The sequence below is a fragment of the Elephantulus edwardii genome, unplaced genomic scaffold (genome assembly GCF_000299155.1).
Source record: "Elephantulus edwardii isolate Elephantulus edwardi_28Jun2011 unplaced genomic scaffold, EleEdw1.0 scaffold00125, whole genome shotgun sequence".
Taxonomy (NCBI): domain Eukaryota; kingdom Metazoa; phylum Chordata; class Mammalia; order Macroscelidea; family Macroscelididae; genus Elephantulus; species Elephantulus edwardii.
The window spans coordinates 1,344,689-1,357,482 of NW_006399875.1; the positions used below are offsets into that span (position 1 = coordinate 1,344,689).

Here is a 12,794-nt window from a genome sequence, read left to right on the forward strand (position 1 = left end):
ACGAACTATCATTACCTCCAAGAGCCCTGGTGACATGGTGGGTAGGGAGATGTGCCAATCAACCCAAACACAGTACCTCTCTGTTGGTATTCAGTCCAAGTCCACTTTCAGTCTACTAGATTTATTGCAATGGAGAAACGACATACCTCAGGAATCTAGGGGAGGCTCAGAAGCAGGGACAAAAGGTAGGCTGTGTAGAGGACTCACTGTTCTGATTGTTGTTGATTGATATACATTCTGATAGATACATCATGATAACAAAGAACTGTCCTTTAGAGTTGTTTGACATGTTTGTTGTTTTGCGGAGTCATTGAGTGAGTCTCAACCGCTCACCTTGCTGTTAGCAATCAAGTACCTAAGGGTCCAAGTACATAAGGGTCCAAGTATTGCAGTTATGTTGTGTTGTTGTTGTTATGTGCCATCGAGTCGCCTGCGACTCATAGCGACCCTATGTACAACAGCCCTAAACTCCACTCTGTTCTGTGCCAATCGCACTGTCTCTGACACTCCCATCCCAATTATCTCAGTCACTGAATCAATCCACCTCATAGAGGGCCTGGGCACCTCACAGGACAGCCATCAGACCCTGCAGACCCATCCCATTTTCTCAGGTAATCGAAGATGCCAAAAGCCACGGATCAGCAGTATTGCAGTTACTCATGGGAAATCTAGGTGGGATTGGCCAGTGTATGAAACTACTGTGCTGTTGGGAAATGTTCTGGTCTCCATTAAAAAAAAACAAAACAAAACACAGAAGCCCATACTGAGTCTCTTGATTATCAGCTTGTCTCTTATCTAAGAACACTGGGTCAGAACAAGTTTTGCCACAAGTTTAAGCTACAAGTTTAGCTTGGATGATGGCTTGATTTGTTAGAACTCTGTGTTATTTCAATATCATAAAGTGAAGGTTTCTGTTTTAATTTCAAATTCAATTTTGAGCCCAACTTTAAGAAGTAGTATAATTTTCAAATAAGATGTTTGGTTTCCCAGCTAAATTTGAATTGTGAATATGTTGAATCGTGGCTGAAATCCAAAATATCGAACAATTTTTTTACTTGGGTTTTACTTGACTATGCACAGGCACTTGAATAAATGAATCATAACAAATTAAGGATAGTACTTAGAACAATCACATTTTCAGAACAGTGAATTATGCTTCTGTGGCACCTGTATATGAACCAAGAAGAAGCCATTCAAATACAACAATGGGATATTGTATGGTTTCAATAGGAAAATATGTGTTTCAGTGTGGTGTCCTTTCATCAGACCTGTTTACTTGGTGTGCTGATCAAGTAATCTGAGAAGCTAGACTGTATGAATAAGACTTAGAGCTCAGGATTAAAGGAAGACTAATTAAAAATCTGTGATATGCAGATGACCCAATTTTACTTGCAGAAAATGAAGATTTGAAACAATTCTTGAAAAAGATAAAAAATGACAGCCATCAATATGTTTTACAGTTGAACATTGTTTGTTGTTGTTGTTGTTATGTGCCGTCGAGTCGCTTGAGACTCATAGCGACCCTATGTACAACAGCCCTAAACTCCGCTCTGTCCTGTGTCAATCGCACTGTCTCTGACACTCCCATCCCAATTATCCCAGTCCCAATCACCAGTGTCTGCTTACAACTGTTTCTCTTCCTTTGTATTTCCATACTTGAAAACTCAACCTCCTTTGCTGTTAAGGAAACAAAATTCCTCACAACTAGATCAATAAAGTTGTGAAGAATTTCCTTTTACTGGATCCACAATCAATGCCCATTGCAAAAGTATTCAAGAAATAAAAAATACATACTGTATTGGTAAATCTGATGCACGGGAATTATTTAAAGTGTTATAAACCAAGAATGTCTCTATGAGCATTAAGGGGCATCTGACCTAAATCATGACATTTCTTAATTGCCTCATGCGCATATGAAAATAAACAATAAATAATGCTGAAGAAGTAGGAAATAGATTTTTATAAATTGTGGGTTCCTAGGACAGTATTAAATATACTATACTGATGGAAAGCTAGTTCAGTCTAATGATAAATAGGGGCACGGTGAACCCAAAGCCAGAGAGTGGAATCCACCAGTTGCTCTTGGGAAAAAGAAGAACAATCTCCTCACGTGTGAGTTATGGCCTTTCAACCCCACTGGAGGGTACCTAGGAGTCTGTTTTGAATCTAAGGCACATAATAATAACACAACATAGTGAAGGAAAACCATTACTTAAATAATAGATACATGCTACATTTCGTGAGCTCTGGTGGCCTAGTGGCAAGAAGCTGTGCTGCAATCCCAAAGGCATGCGGTTTGAGGCCACTACCTTCTCCGTGAAAGAGGATGGGCAATCTTTCCCCGTGCTGTTAACTGCCTCTAAAAATCCCACTCGAGGGTCAGCTTTGGTCAGTTCAGACTCAACAGTACACAGCAACAACAACAACAACATTTAGTGAATGTAAAGGATATAATTGAAAGAGAGAAAAGGAGAGAGAAAGCATGTGTGCAAAACTAAGCAAGAAATAGAAGAATAAGTCACTTATGAAGCTAATAGAGGCTGGGATCAGAGCATAACTTGGCTACAAGTTATTTCCAGAGTAGTAAAAACAAATAAACAAAAACACAACAAACAAAAACAAATATGAAAGCCCACAAACTCAAACAAAGCAAATAAAAATACCAAGCCAACCAACTAAGCAAACAACAACAAAACCCGTAGCTGTCTTCCAGATTTCTTGGTACAACCCAGGGAGCATACCCAGGACTGCACCTGGTTATTGGAATATGTTAATTGATATTCTGTGACTCCTGGGATGTTAGTTTTTGTCATAACTGTCAGAGTAGTTTGAACTTATTTCTTATTACAATTGGTTCTTGATTATACGCCACTTCCTGAAACGATTGCACTACAATGCCAAGAAGTCAAAACTAAAAGAAGAAATGATAAAGTAAATTATTTGAACAGAAGATTTCAAAAGGAAGCTCATGAAGATAAAGTATTATAACAAATTCGGCACAAAGTCAGAAAATCAAAAGTATTCGCTCACCATTTCTCAAGATGAGAAAACTGAAGAATAAATTCAAGCCTTGAGTTATAATACTGAAAGGATGCTTTGTGCAAAAGTCTTAAATGATACAGGAAGCATAAAACACAAAGAAACAAACAAACCAAAAAGAAGGAAAACAAGGAAAGAAACTGACACTATTGTTGTTGTTGTGTTCTGTCCACTCGGAACCAACCTAGCTGACCCTTAAGTGATTTTTTTAGAGGAATAAACCACTTCCTCAATAACATGCTTCTGGAAACCCTATGAACTTTGGTAAATGTCAATAGTTGTAAAGAGCCTTCAAGTCTTTTGTTCATAGGATCGCTATGAGTAGTGCTTGACTCGAAGGCAATCAATAACAATAACAAATAACAATAGCAAATCACACAAGAAGGGGTTACTTTAATTCTCTTTCAGAGAAGCTAATGGATTCAAACCATTATTTTTTTTGGTTGACAGTACAATTTTTACCATAAGCCCCCAGAAAGGTCAAAATCAAAACAACAAAGAGATTTTATTTCACTCTGGCAACAATAGCAAAAAGTTCAACAGCACAACAAAACCCAAATTCTGGTGAGGATGCTGCAAGATTGGAACTCTCATGCTCTGCTGGTTAGAATGTAAACTGATGCAACTACTGTGGAGGGTAAATTAGAGGTTTTTTTAAAAAAAGTTGGATATAGCTGTACCATTTGATATACCTAAACCACTACTGTTGATGTACCCTAACGAAATAAGAGCTGCAACATGAATAAATATATACACATAAATTCACTGCATTATTATTATTTACAGTAGCAAAGAGATGTTAACAGTCTGAGGTCTATAAACAAATAGATAAACTATGGACATTCACACGACAAAGTATTATGCAGCACTGAAAAATAAACAAGAATTTATGAAATATTACACAACATGGATGTGTGTAGACAATATTGTTCTTGTTATGTACCATCGCGTTGCCTGCAACTCATAGCAACCCTATGCACAAGAGTTCTGAACACTGCTCTATCCTGAATCAGTCTCACTGTCTCCGACACACCTAGCCTCATTACTCTGGTTACTTTGTTAATCCCTTTACCCAGGGTCGCCCTCTCTTGCACTGCCCCTCCACCCTTCTCAGTATAATGTCCTTCTCCAAGGACTGGTCGCTCCTGACTACATGTCCAAAGTATGTGAGAGGGAGCTTCAAAATCCTTGACATGAGATTGGAACTTTCATTTACTGCTGGTGGAATTGTAAAATGGTACAACCACTATGGAAGGCAGTCTAGTAATTTCTCAAAAAGTTAGAAACAGTAATAACCACTCAGCAATTCCACTACTGGAACTATACCTTACAGCAACCAGAGTTGAGATGCAGACAGATATATGCACACCTATGTTTATTGCTGTGTTATTCCCCACAACAAAGACATGGAAGTAGCCCAAGCACCCATCAACAAAAGAATCGATATCTAAATGTTTTTTAAAGTAAAAAATAGATTTATCAGAAGTTACATTGCACAGGGACAGACCTTCTTCCTTGAAAGGAAATATGGAGGAGGCTGAGGTGATAATGTTTAAGAACTTTAAGCGTTAATGAATTTTAAGAATTATTTTTGTAAGGAAAGGATGCCTTATAGGAAGATACAAGTGGGTAAAATGAACACAGACGGTAAGTGAAATGCATCTAATCAACTCTGAGTGAGATCCTTCCACTGATAAATGTTTTCATCTGGGATAGGGTGAACTTAGTTTATATCTAACCAAGACCCTGTTAACCTTTAATGAGGGTTTAGTTTGCTCTGAGTAATTGCTGGCGCCCTGGGTGAGTTCCTGTGTTAAAAGGTTGTTTCATCACCATGATGTCATCAAAGGCAGGGTAGGTATAACAAGCTAGGTAAGGAAGGAAAAGAAGTCTCTTCTCCTTTGGAAATAGTAAGTTAGAGGACCACGAGCTGCCATCAATTATAAAGACTTATGTAAGACGGAGCTAAATAATCAAGCCATCTCTTGATTTTACACTTCACCAAGTGACTGGGATTGTCACATTTCAGAAAATTGAATTCAGCTTTATGAAACATATGTTTAAAAGCTGTACACTTTCAATAATTATGCTATAACATCCCCGTTTTTATGCAAAGCTAACTAGATATTGTCATATTAAAATAGCAAATCCAATTCATTTCTTATGAAACACATGTTTAAAAAAAATAAAAGGAACACTTTAATTATTTCAGGAGTGTTCCGGCCAGCTCGCCAGCCGACTGGAGATTGCATTTGTTTAAAACTCAATCATGCAAAATGAAGACTCGATTTGAAAAATTTTAATAAAGATAACCGGCCTATCATGCTATCATTTGAATGCTAATCGGCACTTTCATTCAGTGGAGGGAGAGCAGACAGTGTCAACTTCGCTGGAGGCTCTTTATTCCGCAATAAAAACATTTACATTCTAATGATTTTATTAAAGCGCTGGGGCTGTCAGTAGCCCCAGATGACTCCCTGGCAAACTATATCAGTTATCAACTCATATTGCCTTTATCAAAACCACCCAGTGGTGAGCCGGGCCCGTCACAATGAGCTGCCTCCTGCTCACAGAGCTGGTATTTAATCATTTCTTCCCCAGCATTGTTCTGCTTACAGAGCATAAATAAGAGCTTCCAATAACCCCAGAGCGCTCCTGACAATGGAACAAAGTACTGGCCCTGTTTATCTTCCTCACATTCTTCAAGGAACCTTCCTCTCCCTCTCCCACCCCCATTTTGATCTTCTTGTTGTTGCCGGCAATTTTTTCCTTATTCACTAACTCCATCATAATTCAACAGTTTTGTATTTCTTCTTCACCCTGAGCTGCAGGACTCCCAAGAGACCCAGGCTGGGTGACACTGTTGGTGGCAAGGAAATGATAGTAAGGTCTCTGGGGATCTCGGGAAGGACACCTGAGACCCGGGCAGGGAAAGGGTTGAGGATAGGCGGCTAGCTTGGCCTTGCTTCTAGAAACAGCCAGGACCTCTTCCATAGGAGAGAGAAAAAGGAGAGGTCAAAGACTCTGGCCTTGTCACTTGTTCCTGCTCTGTGTAAGGGCCACTGAAGCTGCAAAGAACTAGGCTATTGTTGTTCATTGCTGCACTTCTGTTTAAGTCTGTGCCACTCGTTTTGAAGTTTAGTGTGCATACCAAGTTGGAATTGACTCTAAAGCAACTCACAACGTCTACAAGAAATGCTTGAGCACAACTCCTGCGGACCATATAAAAATCAGTGTCAGGTGATACCCCACATCTCATCTTGTCCAGACCCTAACTGTCTGTCACCTGAGACCACAGCCTGGGATAAGAGACTGTCCCCTCCATACAGACTCTCATCTTCCTAGTGGAGGCAGGAGAAATGTAAACAATTTTCAACACAACAAAGAAACTTAAACAATGAAAGAATCCATGTTCTCTCATTATTGCTCTAAGCATTCATTTATTACAAGTATATAGCAGCAAACAAAAGTTCATGTATGTTACAAGTAAACCAATGAATAAAACCTCAAATGGAAGTAAAAGTTATCAAAAACTTGCACCTGTGGCCTATTGCAGTGCAATGATTTTTATTGAGGAATATATTAATCTATATTAATTTATTAATTCAATATCAATTTATTAATATGTTAATCAGTATTAATAATTTCTCGGAACCTTTTAACTTTCATATTTATTTATATGTTTATACTTATATTTATATTTTTATCATTCATATACATTTTGTTTCATATATGTATATTATGTTCCGTAAAGTGTGTCATTTCCATTGTTGTTTGATATTTTTGGAAAGGGTTTACAAGTGCATCTGTCTATGGTTGAGCCTGTAGATTAAATGTAGGTATATCAGAAGTAGATTTCTCATAAAATCATTGAAATATCTACAAGAGAAGGTTAGTTTCATTTTCACCCAAACATTTAGTGTATACTTATAATTCCGTGGAGAATTTGGTGAAGATGAGGGTAACCTTCTTTTATGGACCTTTTGAATGATTTTACAGGAAACACACTTCTGATGTACACTCATTTAATGTACAGGCTCAATCATAGACAGATGGACTCGTAAAACCTTTCTAAAAATAAGAAGCAAAAATGGAAATGGCATACTGTGTGGAACACAATGTACGTGCAAGAAAAACAATGCATATGGATGATAAAAAGCACAAGTGAAAGTGTTAAAGGGCTATTATTAATATACTCCTTAATAAAAATAATAACACCGCAATAGGCCACAGGTTTTAATTTTTAATACTTTTACTTCCACTTGAGGTTTTACCAACTGGTTTAATTCTACATATATGCTCTTTTGATTGTTTCGGTGGAGACACTCTTTGCATCAGGGGTCAGGAAATCGAAAGATAACTTGTACTGGGAATGTCTGCTATCTGGGATTTCTCTAGAGTACTGAAAAGGAGTGATGTCTCTCTGGAGACTAAGGTGCACCTGATCCAGGTCATAGTCTTTGCAATTACTTGCTATACATCAGAGAACTGGACAATAATTAAGATGCTAGAAGAAAAATTGATGCCTTTCAGTTGTGGTGCTGGAGAAGTGTGTTGGACATACTCTGGGCTTCCAGGAGAACAAATATCTGTGCTGGAGAGGGTGACGCCAGACTACTCCCTGGAGGCAAGGAATTTGAGACTACGTCTCACATACTTTGGGCATGTGGCCAAGGGGACCAGTCTTGGAGAGGGACACCATGCTTGGAAAGGTAGAGGGACAGTGAAGGAAAAAAAGACCCAGGATGAGACAGATTGACTCAGTGACTGAAGAAATAGGGTAGGTCTGTCAGAGCTGATGAGGTTGGCTCAGGGTAGGGCAGGTTTCAGAGATAATGCACAGAGAGTTGCTATGAGTTGCAGGTGACTCGAAGGCACAGAACCACAAACACAACAACATCAGTGGAGGAATGAGTCAGTGACACAGTTAAGCCACCACTCATCTGTTAGTCACCACTCATGCTACGGCAATTTCTATTTTGTTAATGCTATTAGAAGCTATACCAATAGTGCTTCAGACACTAGCAGGGCCACTTAAGGAGAACAAGTTTTAATGGAACTTTCAGATCGAGATGATCCCCCCATGTGACATCTCTATATTTATATATTAGATACAGACACTGGACGGTGAGCAGCGGGCACAGGGCTCGCCATATGCCCCCCTCCTCCACTTCTCATCATCCACACACAGAAGCAGCAGGGCATTAAATGTGGCAGCTTTTTTGGGGCTCGAGTCTGGGCCCTGCTCCTCAGGGATACTAGCCCTTGAGACTTAGGAATGTTCCTTTGGGGAAAATGGATGGGGTTTTAATGAGGTGAAGCCAAGGCTAGCCTGGAGTCCCTCCTTAGTGCCCTGGCCCACACTGGCACCCCACAACAAGTTCAGGAGGGGCACTCAGAACTACCAGAGACTAGGATGCTGGGATAGATGCAGGCAGAACAAGTGCGGAAAAAGTTTGCTTTGGGGTCACTTGAGCCCCTCAGGGCCTGGAGGGAGGGAGAAAGGTGTTGGTTGGCCTGCCACAAACAGAAAGCTCTCAGCACGAGGGAGAGAAGGTGACCAGGCCCGCCCTCTGCCCTGGGCAGGGCTGCCAAGCTCAAGGCTGGGTACAGTGTCCATTTGCTAACAATCCAGGAGAGGGGCAGGCAGCAGGCAGGGCCAGGTCCTGGGAAGCAGGGGTGTCCACCCTAGTTAAGTGGCCTCCAGTGCCCCAGGCTGGAAGCGAGCCATCTCCTGGAAGATGAACTCTTTCAGCCGGTCCTTGGGCAGATCATCCAGTTCCATGTCAAAGGTGAAGGTCTTCTCCGCCACGGGCTCATCCGTGGGGTTGTAGTACTGCTCCAGGTAGGGGTGGGCCAGTGCCTCCTCCACCGTGATCCGTTTGTTGGGATTAAAGGTTAACATCTGATCCAGCAGGTCAAGGGTTTTGGGGTCTGACTTGGGGAAAAGCTTGGTCCAGGCGCCCTTGGTTTTGGCCGGCAAAGACTGCAGGTAGTTACGGGCATTCATGTTGACGGTACAGTTCAGGTCTTCATGGGATGGAGAGCCCACAATACTCAGAATGTGGTTGAGCTGGTCCAGGTAGTGCTAGCTGGGGATGATGGGCCGGTTAGAGGGCATCTCAGTCACGATTCAGCTCACGGACCAGACGTCAATGGACTTGGTGTAGCCCTTGGATTTGAGCATGATCTCTGGTGCCCGCTACCAGCGTGTAACCACGAACACAGTCAGGAAGCCAATGTGGTCATGGTCAGGGTCAGCAATCCGGGCCAGGCCGAAATCACAGATCTTAAGGTCACAGGTGGTAGTGATGAGCAGGTTGGAGGGCTTTAGGTCTCGGTGGAGCACGTTGGCCGAGTGGATGTACTTGAGGCCCTGCGGGATCTGGTAGAGGAAGTAGCAGATGTGGTCATTGCTCAGCTGTTGACTTCTGAGCAACTTGCACAGATCTGTCTCCATGAGGACCTGCACAATGTAGACGTCCCTCCTGGCTTCCAGACTTGGGGGCCCGCAGGATGTCTCGGATGCCAACGATGTTCTCATGGTGGAAACACAGCGAGATCTGGATCTCCCTCAGTGTGCCCTGGCAGTGGGTCTGATGCTCAAAGGGGCTGATCTTCTTGATGGCCGCTCGAGTCTTGCGCACGTGGTCCTAAGCTGAGCTGACCATGCCGTATGCCGATGTACTGCAGCTGCGAGTAGAGAAGGCCCACGTCGAATGGCTGCCCCTTCACTATCTCCACTTCCCCGGGACCCCCAGGCAGACCCCATCAGCGCCCTTGGGCTCCCCGCCCCCGCTCCCCTCAGACACCGCAGTGGGTCCCCATCTCCACCCCTCCCCTCCTGCCTGCCCTCCTCCTTCCTTTCACCCCGTGGCTGCCCAAGATGATCTTTTAAAAAAAGTCCTTAGATATCTTATTTAAAAAAAAAAAAGCCTGTGGAAACTTTCTAGAACAGTATCTGATAAAGTGTCGGAAGATGAGCCCTGCTAGTAAGAAGACATTGAAGATATGATGACTGAGGAAGAGTTGTCTCCTAAATACAGAATTGACACTGATGGAAGAACACTTTGGGGACCTTTACTTGCTGATGTGATATAACCCAAAGTGAGGAGAAGCTGAAATACGCATTAGTATTTGGGATAAGAAAACTATAAAGTGTGAACCAAACATAACATGAAAGTTAAAAAAGATTAAATACAACACATAGAAATCAATAATTCAGATAATGTTGTTGTTGTTGTGTAGTGTCGAGTTGCCTGTGACTCATAGGGACCCTACACTCAATAGTTCTGAACCCAGCTCTGTCCTGTCCTGAGCCAGTCTCACTGTTTACGACACACCTACCCCTGTTACCCCAGTCACTGTGTCAGTATGTCTCATCCAGGTTCTTCTTCTCCTCAGCTGTCCTCAGCCTTCTAAGTGTGATAACCTTCTCCAAAAAGTGGACCCTTCTAGGAACATGCCCGAAGAATGTGAGGTGGAGCTTCAAAATGGAACTTACTCATAGCTGACCCTGTGGGGGTTTTCTGAGACTATAAATGGTACAGGAAATGATTATTCATCTTTTTCCCATCGTGCAGCTGGTAGATTCAACCTACCTGCTTTTGGGCTGACAGTGCATCTCCTTACCATTAAACCACCACACTTTCTTGCTCCACACAATGTTGTTGTTGTTGTTATGCACCATTAAGCCTGCAACCAGCCCACAGCTGACCCTCTAGTGGGTTTTCAGAGGTAGTAAATCACATAAGAAGAGATTGGCCATCTTTTTTCAATAGAGTAGCTGGTGGATTTGAACCACGTTTCTTCAGGTTGACAACACAGCTCCTTACCACTGGACCACCAGAGAACCCTATTCCAAGCAATAATGAATGGCAACAGATTGATAGTGACCATTTAAAATTGTACAACACTAACAAACTGAGGAGAAACAGATTTATATTCAGCATCAAAAACAAAATTTTAAAAGCTAATTTTGAAACACAATATCAAAAAGGACAGGAAAATACCCATATACCTACAAGGAAGATCAATGCACACCATTATTATAAAAAAATTATACACCAATCGTTACTGCAAATGATGAAGAAGGCAAAGTTTTTTTTTTTGGCAACCTCTTCTATCTCCAGTGATCCAACACATGATCAAGATGCTTTGATAATGACTTATGAGTAGGATATGAAAAAAAGAAAAAGGATTGGCAGCTGGAATATAGGGGTCTGGAAATAAAAATGACACAGAAATTTCACATGATAGATTTTTACAAGGCTAGGCCATGGTCTTTGCAATCACTTGTTATGAGTCAGAGAGCTGGACAATGACTAGGGAGGATAGAAGGAGAATTGATGCCTTTGAGCTGTGGTGCTGGAGAAGAGTATTGAGGGTACCATCATGGACTGCTAGGAATATAAACAGATTCATCCTGGAAAGGGTTAAACTGGGCTGTTCCTTGGAGGCAAGGATTCTGAGGTTTCATCTGACATACTTTGGACGTGTTGTCAGGAGTGATCAGTCCTTGGAGAGGGACATCATACTTGGGAAGGTGGAGGGACCGTGCAGGAGGGAAAGGCCCTCTATGAGGTGGATTGGTTCAGTGACTGGGGCAATGGGGGTAGTAGTGTCAGAGGCAGTGAGATTGACACAGGATAGAGCAGGATTTAGGTCTGTTGTACACAGGGTACATAGGGTTGCTATGAGTTGCAAGCAACTCAATGGCACATAACAACAACAACAGCAAAAACAACAGTGGCTTAATCATTGCAAATACCTTGTTCGAAAACTTGACAGCGAGACTACAAGATCTTTTTGGATGGAATACACAGAAATTAAGTGGAGTCCATCTGTGAAAGGCGAGCAAGGAGAAGCAAAGCTCAAATGTACTGTGCACATTAGCACTGAAATGGAAGAAAATCTAAAAAAAGAAATCTTGGGTATAGCCTACTTGAATTTAGAGACCCTCTCTAGAACATATCTGTTATTTTGTACCGTTGAGTTCTGCATGCTTTTGAGATTGCAGCACAGATTCTCACATTCAGGTTATCACAGCTCTAGAACACATAATTTATTAACCTGTCCTTGGAGAGAGAAGGACTTCCTTGGAAGGGTAGTGAGACAGCCCAGGAGAGGAGGATCCCAGATGAGAGGGATTGATGCAGTAAGTGGGACAATGCGGGTAGATATGTTGGAGTCAGTGAGACTGGCTCAGGACAGGGCAGGGTTCAGAGCTGCTGTACATGGGGTCACTATGGGTAGCAGGTGACTTGAGTGACTTGAAAGCACATGGTGATGTTGTTGTTATGTGCCGTCGAGTCGCCTGCGACTCATAGCAACCCTATGTACAACAGCCCTAAACACCGATCTGTCCTGTGCCAATCGCACTGTCTCTGACACTCCCATCCCAATTATCCCGGTCACTGAATCAATCCACCTCATAGAGCGCCGTCCTCTCCTGCACTGTCCCTCCATCCTCCCAAGCATGATGTCCCTCTCTAAGGACCGGTCTCTCCTGACAACATGTCCAAAGTATGTTAGACGGAGCCTAAGAATCCTTGCCTCCAATGAGCCACCTGGTTTAACCCTTTCCAGGAAAAATCTGTTTGTTTTCCTAGCAGTCCATGGTATTCTCAATACTCTTCTCCAGCACCACAGTTCAAAGGCATCAATTCCCCTTCTATCCTCCTTGGTCATTGTCCAACTCTCTGATGCATAACAGGTGATTGCGAAGACCATGGCCTGTATCAGATGCACCTTAG

General features: G+C 42.2%; 1 pseudogene; it reads right to left on the minus strand.

Moving 5' to 3' along the window:
* Nucleotides 1-8,731: 8,731 nt before the first annotated feature.
* The window catches only part of LOC102843301, a 155,114-nt pseudogene continuing 151,051 nt past the window's right edge, over nt 8,732-12,794 (minus strand).